The sequence below is a fragment of the Canis aureus genome, chromosome 13 (assembly GCF_053574225.1).
Source record: "Canis aureus isolate CA01 chromosome 13, VMU_Caureus_v.1.0, whole genome shotgun sequence".
Classification (NCBI taxonomy): domain Eukaryota; kingdom Metazoa; phylum Chordata; class Mammalia; order Carnivora; family Canidae; genus Canis; species Canis aureus.
Window position 1 is genome coordinate 47,415,354 of NC_135623.1, and position 12,541 is coordinate 47,427,894.

Below are 12,541 nucleotides of genomic sequence, written 5' to 3' on the forward strand. Positions count from 1 at the left end.
TCCTTTAGCTCATTAGGTTAAAATGGTGATGGATGTCTTCTAATTCACATCTCCAGAGAGCCCAGAAAGAAGAGGTGCGGTAAGAAGACACTGGAATAGACCACAGGTTGAGTGGCCCTTGGCTGGCTTCTCTGAACCTCCAGAGAAAGCCTGTATGCCACACACTGAAAAATCATTTCATGGTTTCCAAAGCCCTTTTCCATATGCTCTTTCCCTTGGAATGAATAATAAGATTGTGGTAGGGGTTGCTTTGCTACCTATTTTGCCACTGAGGGAAAGGAAGTCAGGATCTCCCATGATATCCAGCAGGACGAGGTCCTAGAATCTGTCTTTTCATGAGGATGCCAGGTAATTCTTATGTTTACATTACTTTGAGAAACACTATGCTCAGGGCACAGGGTGATATGGAAGGGTCACATCTAGGTGGCCGACAAACGAGGAGACCATAAACTCAATGAGGGCTTTGAGGTACGTCTTTCATCACCACTGCCGTGTCTCTAGCAGCACATTGTAGGTACTCAGTAAAAAATTCCATGAAAGAATGAATGAAGACAAGTTTAGGTATCCAGACTTCTTGGATCCTACTTTCTCTGGTGCCACGGAATAATCCTAGAATGAGCTCACACTCTTCATGGTTGGTGCTGACAAGGTAGGAGATACATGCTATTAGAACCTCCATCTTAGAGACAGAAACTGAAGTTAAATGACTTGCCCGAGGTTACATAGAGACTAAGCAACAGAACCAGGATCCAGACTCAAGCTCTCAGATATCATACCCTCGTCCATGTCAGGAGATTTATCATAACTCGAGTCATTCCCCATGAAACAGAAAAAGTCTATCTCGTAGACATTTAATATAATAGTTAACCTAATACACAAAAGTGAGTCTTGTCACTTGACACCAATGTTATAGAAAAGTTCCACTCTGCTCCATAGACTATTTGTTCATATTCAAGTGCTAAACTAGATTGATGGAGAAGAACGTATATTGACCTTGAATATTTACTTTGCTCATGAGCACACATCTGTTTTTTTAATGGAGATGAGGGCAATCAGAGCTAGCTCTCAGAAGCAGACATTCTTTTTTTTTTTTGAAAGATTTTATTTATTTATTCATGAGAGACACACATACACACACACACACACACAGAGGCAGAGACACAGGCAGAGGGAGAAGCAGGCTCCATGCCGGGAGCCCGATGCGGGGCTCAATCCCGAGACTCCAGGATCATGACTTGGGCTGAAGGCAGGCCCTAAACCGCTGAGCCATCCAGGGATCCCCAGACGCAGACATTCTTGACATGGAATTCTCTCCAAGGCTGTGAAGTTTTATCATCCCTCAGGCTGGAGAGCAGGCTGTCTGTTTAGACAGTGGCTGGTTGAAACTAGAAGCTTCTGGACTCTTCAGTTCTTTCAAAGGAGACATTGTTTCTTCAGGGTCTTCAGCTGAAGTTAAATCTTAAGGAGATAGGAAATTTTATAGGCGAATAGCTACATCAAGAAACTCTAGGTAGACTTAGAGGAGGAAAACAGCTCTGTGGGGAGCCTAACAGCTCTTCTGTTTTATAGCAACAAGTTTGAAGTATGAGAGCTAACCCTTTTTCCCATCTGCCTTTTCAGGGGCCCCCTCACTCCTCTGTCCACTTTTGTATCCACTGTTCCAGCTCTCGCGTGTGAGTGAGGAGAGGTTGCCCAAATTGGGGAATGGTTTCCATTTCCTTCCTTTGTTGACATTCTTTTACAGAAGACACAACACACAGACTGCACAGGCGAATGTTGCCTCATAGTGTGTTTGGCATCAGCAAGCTTTTTTTATGTTTTCTTGCAAGTTCCTCACTTGTCTTAGATGCAGGCAATGCCCTTGTACCACCTACCACCATAACATTGGAGCACATGGCTCAACAGGTGGTTAGTTAGTGGGTCTCATGAGGACTTTGCTTTGTCACTCAGCTGCTTTACCTGAAAAGGAGTTGGAGGCAGAAACATATGCTACTTGGAGGCAAGTAACTGTGACTGGGTTTAGGGATCCACCCCACCACCCCAAGGGATGAGAATGGTTGTTGATTCATTGGCTGACAGAAGCTATGTCCCATAACATCCAGTGGAAAGGAAGCTTTTACAAAGAGCAAGGTCTAAAAAAATAGTGGGGATGGGAGGTGTGGTTATAGGGAGAGGGCCTTTATAGCAAGTCTGTCTATGAGGTTCAGAGTCTGATTTTGCAGTTCTTTTCTAACTCACTAAAAATATTGTGATTTTTTCTTATTTATAGAAGAAATATGATGACTTATGGTTCAATACTTCTGTGTGTGATTTCCTAGACTTTTGACATTTATATTATGCTTCCAACAGTTACATTGTTTGTCTCCTGAGATATCTGCTCATTCCTTTGGGGAAAGCATTATGCAATGTGTACACATTACCTCTTGTCATTCCAGCCACCTTCCTTCACCTCCCCACCCCCACATGCCACACAAGCTTTCTCAAATTATATCTCTGCCAAATAAAGGCAACTGAGGATCTGCATCTTGCCTTTTGTGATGCTGACAGAATGTGATATTGGGCAAGCAAAAGGTGCTTAAAGATGTGAGCAGGAGGGGACCCACTCTAATGCCTCTGAGTAGATGAATGTATGTCTACATTACAGGCATGTCTAAATGTGAAAACTGAACATTACCTTCAAGGCTGTGGGAACCCAGATGGTCTCACCCATTCATAAAGTCTCCCCTGTACCAGCACAGAGCCCTACCCCTTTCTAATGCCCATTCAGGTTCCCCACCATCGAAGAGAGGGAAAAGAAACTTGGAAAAACCTGGTGTTGCGCTTTCTGCCAATGTTGTCCTGTGGGGCACTGAAGTTGGGTTTAATTTAATATAGAAAAATAAGGAAATGTTATAATATACACTCAGAGTGTTATATAAGAACTACTGATTGTTAACAATATATGGAAAACAAAGTGAACCTCAATTTTCAAAGAAATTAAAATTTAAATGAGACTTTTCTCTCATTAGATTAGAAAAGATAGGGGTGCCTGGGTGGCTTGATGGTTGAGCATCTGCCTTTGGCTCAGGTCGTGGTCCTGCGATCGAGTCCCACATCGGGCTCCTCACAAGGAGCCTGCTTCTCCCTCTGCCTGTGTCTCTGCCTCTCTTTCTGTGTCTCTCATAAATAAATAAATAAAATATTAAAAAGAAAATTAGAAAAGATGCTTGTCAAAGCTCACGCATAGGTGCTGAATGAGAGTGAAGAGAAATGGGTATTCTTATGTACTTTTATTGGATTTATAAATTAGTATTTGGTCATTATTATGAGGCTTAAGTTTTGACAGCAATTATTCTTCTACCAATCTGTTATAATGAAACAATCAGAAACGGGTAAAATTTATACACAGAGATGTCCATGGTAGTGTTATTTACAGTTATAATGACTGTGATATAATGCATTAGGTAACAATATGATTGTAATGATAAGAAAATGGTTAAATAGGGCAGCCCAAGTGGCTCAGTGGTTTAGCACCACCTTCGGCCTAGGGCGTGATCCTGGAGACCCGGGATCGAGTCCCGTGTCGGGCTTCCTGCATGGAGCCTGCTTCTCCCTCTGCCTCTCTCTCTCTCTCTCTCTCTCTCTCTATGTCTCTCATGAATAAATAAATAAAATCTTAAAAAAAAGAAAATGGTTAAATAAATGATGGCACATCCATAAGATTTCTTACCGAGGTGGTCATGGAGACTTTTTAAAAATACCATGGCTCCTTCCCAGATGAAATTAGATGTGTGTGTGTGTGTGTATATATATATATATCTATATATATCTCTATATATATCAGCTCTTATTGCATAATACACCACTTCAAAATTTAGTGGCTTTAAATGTTCTCAAAATCTGTGAATTGGCTGGATGGTTCTTCTGGGGTCTAAGCTGGGTGGAGCTTGATGGTTGAGAATGACCTCATGTACCTATGTGGGGTAGCTGAAACAGCTGGGACACCATGTTTCCCCTTTCCATGTGATCTGTCATCCTCTATGTTAACCTTGGGTTGTTCAAAGAGCATTAAGAGAAACAAGCCTCAATACACAAGGACGTTTTAAACCTCTACTTATATTACATTTGTGACTGTCCCATTAGCCAAAGTCATATGGCCAAGCTGATTCAAGGAGTAGAGAAATAGAGTCAACCTCTTGATTGGAGGATCTGCAAAATATTGTATCCATTAAAAAAAAAAAAAGTCACACCACGTGACTTAATTTGGCTAATAAAATGTGAAAACCTTGGGTGCAGAAGCTTTAACAACCAGTGCATGCTTTCCTATTTTCTCCTTTCCTTCTTATATAATAGCCAGATACACTGGAGATGGTAACTAATCTATCTGGCTTATGTCCAGAATGATCAAGATAAGCAGAACCACCATGCCAAACTGCACTGGACATGTGGCTTGAATAAGAAATAAACCTTTGTGGTTCAAAGCCATGCAACAAAGTTGAGTTTTATTGGTTATTGTTACAAACCTAGTCTATCCAAACTAATACAAAAATTGTGCAAGAATTAAAGTGATATTTTAAAAGAACGATTTTTTAATGTGGGAAAGTGTTCTTTATATAATTCTATATCAACCAACAGTTATAAAGCAGGTGTAAACATGTGTATGTTATGTAATACTAAATTTGTCAAAACAGGCAAACATACAGGCACATAGCCTTGAAGGAAATGCATCAGAGTGTTAGCAGTGGAATTACAGGTAATTTTTATTTTCTTTTCTGCGTTTTCCAATTTGTTTATAATCAATGTATATTATCACGCTAGATAATATTATTTTTTTCAATCACTGGTCACTCCTCCTTGCTCATTGTCAGGTGATTTACTGTACCTCCTATAGGAAAAGTTTATGTCCTTACCTCACTGGATTTGGGTTTGGCCATGTGATGTGCTTTGGCCAATGAAATGTGGGTAAATATGGCATTCATCATATTGGAGCAGAAGGTTTAAGACTTGTCTTGAGGTTTGTGCTCTTTCCCAGTTATGTCCCATGTAGGGACTGCTCTCTTAGCCTGGGTCCTGAGATGAGAAGAGAGAGCAGAGCCCAGGGTATGAGATAATAAAAATATATATACATATATATACATATTTACATATATATTCATCTCTGACTCTGGTTCCTGGCAAAGAACACCTAAAACTCTTATGATACCCGAAGTGATTAAAGCAGTAGCAGCATCTTGTGTTCCAACATTTGGTGTTCAACCCCCATTTCTGACACAGAGTTCCTAAATCCCTTGGAATTTCCTGGGTGACAGCAATATCTCTGTTCTATAAGGTGACTCTTAGTTGGGGGCTGATCACCAGAAAGACCAAGCCATGATTAGAAGCTTGGAGGAAGGGAGAGGGACTAAAAATGGAGTTAATGATTGATTATGCCTAGATGATGAGGCTTCCATAAAAAATCTCAAAAATATGGGGGTTCAGAGTGCTTCTGGATTAGTGAATGCTTGGAGGTACTGTGACAGTAGCATGCTCAGAGAAAGCGTGGAAGCTCCATGCCCGCTTCCCATACCTTGCCTTATCTGTCTCTTCTATCCAAATGTTCACCTGGGTCCTTATCATAGTCATTTTATAATAAACCAGTAAACGGCAAGGAAACTTTTTTCCTGAGTTCTATGAGTCACTCTAGCTAACTAATCAAACCTGAGGAGGGGGTAATGAGGAACCTCTGACCTCAGTAATATATATATTACTATAGCTGCTTGATCAGGAGCACAAAGGACAACCTGGACTTGTGTTGCCATCCACAGCGGTGATGGTGGAGGCTGTCCTGTGGGACTGAGCCATTAACCTGCGAGATCTGATGCTATCTCCAGGTAGATAGTGTCAGAAGTGCGTTGAATGGTAGGACATCCAGCTGGGGTCTTGGAATTGTAGATGTGGGCAGGAAGCTCCTCACACATCTGGTATCAGAAGTGTTGTGAGTATGGTAGTGATGCGAGGATAAAGAGAGACACGTAGCAGGAAGGGTTAGTTCCTGTTACTTACAGGGCCCTGGTGAACACCGTAGCCCATCTCAGCCTGCAGATAGCATGGAGAAGAAATAAATCATTATTGTTTTAAGTTGTTGATATTTGTTTTGTGAACACAGCAAACTAGGAAAATTCCTTTTTTACTTTAAAAAACATACCTACAAATATGGGCATCAGTGACTCATAAGCCACCAAGTTCCAAGTCCTACCTACACACATCACTGCTTTCTCCTTTACCTTTTACTTTCCCTTTCAGCTATATGGTGGAATACTAACTACAAAATTAGGTTGTTCTGAAACAAACCAACTCATAGATCCAAAACCACCTATGTCTTCTTATAAAGTCCACATCCCCATATTCTGGGGATGTACCAGGATTGCCCAATTTTTGGACCCAAGGACAGGTGAGAAAGTAGCTCATCTCTTCTTCAGTGAGAGAATATTTTAGCACTGGCAGAGAGTATGGCATGATTCAGAAGTCACCAACCAGCATAGAATCCTCATCATTCCACATTAAAATAGAGTTATTTCATCCAAAAACCTACTGAGGGTATTCATAAACCATACATAGAGGGGTTGATCATTTACATGCAATATACGCACTCACCAAAGAGAATGTAGCTTGCCTATTTTTCTACAAACTACCTAGTGTTCTTCAGGAGCCCCATCCTGCCGAGTAACAAGGACACTTACATTTAAGCATCACAGTGTGCCCTCCCTGTCCTCTCCTCCAGGATGCCTGAAATACGCACGTTGACTTAGTGTATGATTGTGGACATGAGCAGGTGGGTACTCAGATCCCATCTATTCTTTGGATATTCACTGTCTTTGAAGAAACGATTTCCCTGTATACTTGGTTACTCCTTGCTTTACTGGCACCTTCTGTGGACATCTGTGGCTAGAGTACTCCAGTCTGTTCTTTCTTTCTTTCTTTCTTTCTTTCTTTCTTTCTTTCTTTCTTTCTTTCTTTCTTTCTTTCTTTCTTTCTTTTTCTTCTTCTTCTTCTTCTTCTTCTTCTTCTTCTTCTTCTTCTTCTTTCTTTCTTTCTTTTCTTTCTTTCTTTCTTCTTTCTTTCTTTCTTTCTTTCTTTCTTTCTTTCTTTCTTTTCTCTTTCTTTCTTTCTTTTCTCTTTCTTTTTTCTTTCTTCTTTCTTTCTTTCTTTCTTTCTTCCTCTTTCTTTCTTTCTTTCTTTCTTTCTTTCTTTCTTTCTTTCTTTCTTTCTTCTTTCTTTCATATTTTATTTATTAGAGAGAGAGAGAGAGAGAGAGAGAGAGAGAGAGGTGGGGTAGGGCCAAGAGGGAGAGAGAGAAGCAGCCTCCCCGTTGAGCAGAGAGCCAGATGCGGGGCTCCATCCCAGGACCCTGGGATCATGACCTGAGCTGAAGGCAGATGCTTAACCAACTGAATCACCCAAGTGCCCAGGTCTGCTGCTCCTCAGCTCAGTCAAGGCCTGCTGTCCTGGTTAACTTGCCTCATGTCAGCTTTCCAGGATTGTCTATTTCTTTGGAGTATGGACAGGATTCCCATTTGATTCTCAGCTCAGGTGGTCTGCCTACAGAACCCACTTTGGTAACTCTCCACTGAGTTGGCCAGCAGCACCATCAGCTCCCTTCTGTGTCCTTCACTGGGCCCTTATGGGACTTCTAGGTAAACTCCATGCCAGATGGGAGCTGAGGGTGCCTCACCCCATGTGGTAGCCCAGATTGGTAGAGGGGAGCCCTCTGTTGCATTCCAGTTGTTACCCTTGTACAGAAGAGGAAAGATGTGAGCTAGACTTTTGCCCTTGGTGCTGGGTGAAGGTCACAGAAGGAAGTGGGTGATAGCCCAAAAATTGGAAATGAGGGCTCTGTGGGCTCCTCAAACAGGAATAAGATTCTTTCCTGCTTCTCTGAGAGCCATACTTGGGCCATGTTTGGGAGCATATTTCCCATCTGTTTTTTATTTCCCCAGCATAGAATGTGGGAGGCCAGGATCACACAACATTCCCTTCTCATTCCCCAGATGCCTCTGAACTCTCTTCCTTGAATTTTTTGTTCCAATCCATGCTGAATTACTTGAATGGCTCCCAGCACACACCATGCTATTTCATACTTCTGAGCCTCTGCCTGTGTTGTTTTCTTTGCCCATGTTACCCCTCCAAGACCTATTTCTCTTGAAAAAACTTCTGCTCATCTCCCAAGGCACTACCCAGGACTGTTCCTCCAACATGCTCACTTCCCTCTTGGCAGTTTGCACAATAAACTTCACTATTTTTTTCTCTGTCTTCAACATGAGAACTTAAAGGCACTGAGGCCCAGGGACACCATTTGGGACATCTCTGTGGTCCTGATGGCTGGCACAGAGAAAGGACTCAATTAACCCCGAGAAAGTGTACGTGGTATATCTCTCTGTATTTCTTACAACTGCATGTGAATCTACAATTATCTCAAGATGGAAAGACTCAGTTAAAAAACAACAACAACAACAAAACACCTTGATGAGCTGGACCAATTATTCTCTAATGCTCCCTGGTTACCCACTAGGAGAAGACCAGAGTCCAAAAATCCAAAATCTTTTTGAAGTTGTCATTTCCAAACGGGGATGGATGGTTCAAGCTATTAGTAGTCAGGATTCCTATATTGCACTTGACTTTAGAACAATCAAATCCTGAAAGGCTCTGAGGGAAGGTGAGACCCCTGCTAGTGCGTACAATTATAAAAAGGAGCCCTTTCAGGCAGATTAATGAGGAAAAGTGGACTTCTTTAGGAGTTGTAGGTGGATAGTGTCTGTATGTGGAAGAAAAGTATGGCATCCCTTCCTCTGGATACTTACACCCATGCAAACAGGCTAAGCAAGGTGGATAAGCCCACGTTCAGCATGCCCTCCCCCCTCCAGCCCTGCATGTATGTTTATGGCCTAATCTGAACACACCAGCCTCAGCCTGAGTATATCCCTAGGTTTGCCATCTCACATCAAAGGGCCAATAGCCCTGTTTCCATGCACTTGGAATGTTTGCTTGTGTTGAAATATTACTGGTGGGTATAAATGTATTGTCAGCAACATAGATATACATTTTAATTTTCTGTGAACTTTCTTAAATGAATCAATGTGAGTAAACAGTGGGTGGTTTGCTCTCCACAAAAATTAGTAACTTAGTTCCCCTTTAGTGAATATCTCATTTTGGATTTGTTCCTAGTGCAAGTTCTTGTCAGATACAGTCATCTGCGGGGGCTTCCTTTTTCCCTGAAGAGTGAAAGTGAGGGTCCAGGAACCAGTGTGGGCCCCCTTTGTGAATGGCCCTCCAGGACTTCGCTAATCTAGGCAGACGTATGCATTTTAGTTAAGATTATAATCTGCTGCCTAGAGTGGGGTGCAAGGACAGCCTATCAAAGTCCCTTCTTACCTCAAGTGTATGTAAATGTACTGCATTTATTATTGCTTTTGAGTTCTTTTCCATGAGACTGTGTACAGAGACCTTGAGTTCTTCACACCTGCACACTGGCCAGTTTTCTGGGGTCTGATGCTGTCATGCCAAGACAGCAGAGACACACACCGTACTAGTGATAGGAGGCAGAAAGTGAAGGATAGTTTACTGGGGAAGCATCCACATAAGAGGCCACGGAACCCAAAGCTACCCTGGGCCACCATCATGAGACAGAGAGATGTGTGCTTGACTGACCACAACTGCATGTCCCTGGGAAATGGCTCCAGACAAAGGACCCTGCCCTGTGCTGCTCTATGGATTCATAAGAAAAGGATGACTGAGGACATATGGTATACTATGTGATACAGGCAATTTATTGGTTGAGGAAACAGTCTTGTTTGAAATCAGAGCCTCCAGAGATTAGCCTCGGGCATCCACCTGTTCCCTAAGCTAACACAGACTTGCTAAGCCAGCCTCTTGCTAAACTACCAAGAGTACGGCTAGGATTTGTCTCCCCTCCCCCACCACGTAGGTAATTGACCACTCAGAAGTGCTGGATTAATAGGCCTATTATTAGGAGAAGGCTCATGTTTATTTCATTTAAATTTGTTCTCCTCCCACACACTAGCTACAGTAAGGTCCCTTAGAGGTAGATGAGCTGGGAAGGATCTGGGAAAAGTTCCTGTGCCTGTCCTCTTCACAGGGAAGGGAGTGACAGATTGGCTACAGTGGATTTTTCTGCACCCAGATCTCTAGGATGGAAACCAAGCAAACTTCTCTCTCCTGCTGGGTTAGAGGACATAGCCTCTGAAGAGGCACAGGAGCAGAGGAACCAGGTGGACCCAGCTTTCTTCCCTGCACCACAGCTTGGACAGAATAGCCCCCATTGTGCCCAGGGGAACCTCATGACTATTGTGGGCAAGATCTGGTCAGGTATGATAATCATGTTGGCTCAGCTAAGACATCAGAGCACATAGCAGCAATACAGTAACTGCTGAGTGCTCTTTTGGATATAAGGGTTTGAAATCAGGGCTGTCCCAAAGGGAAAGACAATTCCAGGATCCATCAGAAAGATGGGTTTCTTATGAGCCCTGGAAGCTCTAGATCTGCTGTTCTGGGCTCCATATGGGGGGAGGGGGTTGGTCCTGCTGAAATAGAAGGGGCATAAAGAGTGGGAAGAATCTGTCCCAAGAATCTAGCATGATGGGCTTCCACTGCAGGGTGACTGGTGGCAGGTGTAAGGGATGATGAGGGGGGTTACACCTTATGGGGTCCAAGATGTCAGGGCTCAGGTAGTGTGAAGGATCCTTACCAGAGTGGGGTTGGCAACTACCCTTCTAGGGAGGAAGAAGTTGCATTTCCTTCCATGAGCAGTAGGAGGAAATGCAGATTTAGAAGTAGAAGATGTGGTTCTGAGCATTGGGCAACACTTTCTTTTACTCTCTTTCAAATTGCAGAGACTCCAGGGTGGGCTGGATCTGTGATTTGCCAGTGATGTTGGTCCCATGAACTTGCTGTATCAAGAATGAGAAAACTGTGTGTGCCTCAAATGTCCTAACAGCAAGTAATCTATACGGCCGAGATACCTTCCTTCTGAAAGTGCCATGGGGCAAGAGTTGTGTTTACTTTGTTCACTGCTGCAGTCCCAACGCCTTGGCCAGTGCTTGGCCCAAAACCAGTACCAGATATGTATTTGTGGGATGAAAGCAGGGAGGTGTATATAGCAGCAAACCAGCAGTTTGTATGGAGCCTCAATCCTGAAGTAAGCTATGAATCATATTCCTACCCCAGGTCAAGGGAAGGAAGTCATGGACCATCAGGCTCTTTGTGCCATCAGTATTTCAATTCAAAACAAGCATTGTTTTATTTTCAAAATGAATTATCCTGACATTCTTTCACATCTTATCAGACTCTTCTTTACTCAAAATGTTGTTGGTACTATTACTTAATAAACTGGAGCAAGCAATAAATTCCACTGGTCTTCAGAGACTGTGGTTGGGTTCCCAGTACCAAAATGATTTTGATTATTGAGTTGGCATATACCCCTAAACATTCCTAAATCAGTGGTTGGCAGCAGCCAGATTCTGAGAGAGAGAGAAAAAAAAAAAAAACAGTGCGCGCGCACACACACACACACATCTAGCAGCTTCAAAACCTCTTACACACTAATGGATTCCTTATGGATTACATGGCTATAATTGTAAAACAGGACAAAGAACTAGAAAGAGACTTATTTAAACAAAAAAATTAATATTCCTTTGAAAAGTCAATTTTCTTTCTGAAGAGAGTAGGGGGGAGAAACCTAACATAACGGAACCCTTAAAAATGTGTCGGCAACACAATAGGAAACCAGAATAATGTGGGCAAGGCAACCATATGAAGCCAAATGCAGAGTTCATCTGCACTCCAACAGCAGGCATAGATGGAGACAACAACCAGCAAAGTAGAGTAGTAAGAGGGAAAATGCCAAATCATAGTAAGAGGGAGTGGGAGTGGGGGTGAGGTAGGGGGAGGAACATTCTAGAATTCAAAACAACAGACTATTCATATCATATTCCTAAAATCTGTATAATGAAATCTGTTTATATTATCCTCAAATTAATTGTTAAATGTTCAAATTTCAGTGTCCCAGCCAATGACCCACCAACAATTTCCTGTTCATAACATTTTCTTTTCTTGTCCCTTGAAAAAATAACAAATGAGTTTCTCCGTTTATAAAGCTGCTCTGAAATGTCTTCTTATGTCATGAAGCTGGAGGTCATCTTGGGACACTGGGTGGTAATGGGGGGCCCTGGGCGGGGGAACAGGAGGTTTGTGATTGTGAAGCAGCTTCTGATCCCATTAGCTGATGGTTGACTGACATTTTGGAACAAGATTTTGCAAGGAACTGGGGAAAGGAAAAGAAGGAGCATGGGAAGGAGGCACTTAAAAGATTGAGAAGGCAGGAATGAGCTGAGTGCTCCCAGATTTGAGGAGGATTTTATTACTGGACACAGGTCTGGGGGTGAGCCTTCAGCCAGAATCTCAGAGGCCCAGTGTGAGGGGCCTAGTATAGGTTTTCTTATCACTGTTGTGCTGGCCTTACCAAGCAAACTGGTTCTGTGAGGAAAGGTACAATAACTTCTCCTTTACA